Source organism: Pholcus phalangioides, unplaced genomic scaffold (assembly GCF_987345545.1).
Source record: "Pholcus phalangioides strain wild (caught in Gottingen) unplaced genomic scaffold, Ppha-v1.0 ptg000028l_1, whole genome shotgun sequence".
Lineage (NCBI taxonomy): Eukaryota > Metazoa > Arthropoda > Arachnida > Araneae > Pholcidae > Pholcus > Pholcus phalangioides.
In genome coordinates this window covers 2,972,812-2,975,273 of record NW_028301618.1, presented here as the reverse complement: position 1 = coordinate 2,975,273, position 2,462 = coordinate 2,972,812, and positions in this window count along the sequence as shown.

The window sequence follows — 2,462 nt, the reverse complement described above, 5'->3', positions numbered from 1 at the left end:
CAAGAATATAGATAGATGGCCTACGCACCTGTGCTCAGTGCAAATAGTACGCGACGATGGTGATGACGCAGCTGCCGCAACGACTTTAGATACGAAGAATCAGCCCTCGCCCGACCCGATGGTAACGGATATTTCTTCAACGTTGCAAAATCGGTGGCCCTATTCGTCTCGAACGGCCACTGGCCATTTGCGTATAAACACCAGGCCGAGAATCGAGTCGCAAAAAACTGAGTGAGATATGTCTGTGCTTTTCCTTTTACGAGGTCAGACCGGTCCTATAACTCGTGACTTTTCCAGAACCCCAGGGCCTAAAATATTTAGGGGGGTCCGATGATTCTGGAACGAAATTTACGTGAATAGAGGCCGAAGTCCGAATGGGAAATTAATTGAAAGGAGAAGAGCCACCCATAAGGTGGGGGGGGGGGGGCGACAGGTGCGGTCGCATCGGACCCCACGATTATAGCGCCCCCCCCACAAGCTATTTATGTGTAATAGGGAAATGTATAAGAGCTTTTTAATTCGAACACTTTGCACTAATAATTTGTTAAAAATAATAATTCATTGACAATTATGTGACCGCATATTATCATGTTTTAATATATCGATTCTTTTGGTTTTTCTTCCAGACGTGTACTTATCGGAGGGGTTCGGGGGTCATTGCCCCAACCACGCACGTGGTGTGACGGAGGTAGCGGGGGGGGGGGGGTAGGGCGCTCCCTTAGGGAGAAGCCAAAGCTTACTTTCAGTGGCGGATTAAAATCGACTGAGGCCTCGGGCGCAAAAGAAACACTACAGTGGTGGTCGGCTGAAGTTGGTTTTCTGTGGTTCCCAACTTCAAGGCGCAAATGCGAGCCGATCTCCCCGTTAAAAAGTCTCGCCACAGAGAGCAACAGTCCTACAAACAGTACAAATATTCAGTCACTACACATCACTCACTTCACTTCTGAGATATAGATGGCAGCACTGAAAAATCATACACAACACTAGATACGCATTCAGACTGTTAGGTACACGCACTTACACTTCCGGCACAACTCACTAGGTAGTAAATTGCCTATGGCAATAGACCTGAGTTGTGCTCGGTTTGAAGAAGAAGGGCGCAAAAGAAAATATTGGGCCCCTTAAATTAGAAAAAAGTGTGGAGTTTTGGTTTTTCGGGGCCCTTTAGAAGTCGGGGTGCCCGGTGCGCCCGCCGCTCCCACGCGAACCGTCATGACAAATTTTTTTCGAGTTTTTTGAAAAGATTAATTATCGTTATTACTAATCGTTAATTAATTAATTATGACATAGAAACGAAATCGTTAATTTTAAACGATTTCGTTTCTATGTGATAATTAATTAACGATTAGTAATAACGATGTGATTAATCTTTTCAAAAAAACTCCGGCAGATGAAGTATTACTCTGTAAAACGGGTACTTGGCAGGGTTGTAAAAAAACCAGCCCGGGCGGGGGGTTTTTTTTTTTTTTGGAAAATCCTTGTTTTTTTGGGCAAAATTGAATTTCCTTTTTCCACAACCTCAAAATATCTCATTTAAACATGTACACTGTGTATGTACATCCTTTATGTGTACATCTTACACAGTCGAATCCAATTATAACGAACTCAGAGACCAAAGAAATCACTTCGTTATAATGGCTTCCAGGTATATGCATTGCTCCTATGTAAACTTATCTGGGGGATTAGAAAAGTGTTTGTTAAAACGAGATTTTCGCTATAACGGGATTCGACTGTATTATGTCTAAATATACTTTTTTGGTGCACGTTAAACTATGTATTTGATCAATAAAATTGACCATACAACAAAGGAATAATTGTTCACACACAAACACACCAACTTCTGCATAATTGTATCTGAACCTCGAGTTGTATGCAGAACTGTAGCAAGAGGATTGTTTGTGGTAAAATAAATGAATTCAGATAATGAAAATTCTGAGAAATCAGGTTGTGGTGCCTGAATTTTTTTTTTCTCCAAATTTTCCAAACCCTGCAGAAAATGCATCCAAAAGTGTCCAGATTCGTCAAAAATAAAACCTTTAGCTATTGTAAAAATAAAGTTTTTTTTTTTAAATCGAACCCAAACTTTCAGGAGCTAAAGTCACGTGCTTCTGTTTTTTGTGAATTCCTCACTGTATGTGTTGAAGAATATCCCTGCTTCATTAAATTAAATTCTGAAATATTTTTAAAAGAACGGTAATAATTAAAAAAATGATCTGGTTAAGAGGAGGAGATAGCAGTCATTTTGAGGATTCATTACTCTGGAGATGTTTTCCACTTGTCCAAATTAGTCATTTTTGGGAACTTAAAACTACAGAGCAATGTTTCCCAACCAGTGTACCCCGGCACCCTAGGGTGCAGCGAGATATTATGGAGATAGATAAAAAAAAAAAATGACAGTCCACTTAAGGTCTTAAAAAAAAAAAAATTTAAGACAAATTAATTACTCTCATGCATGACAGACT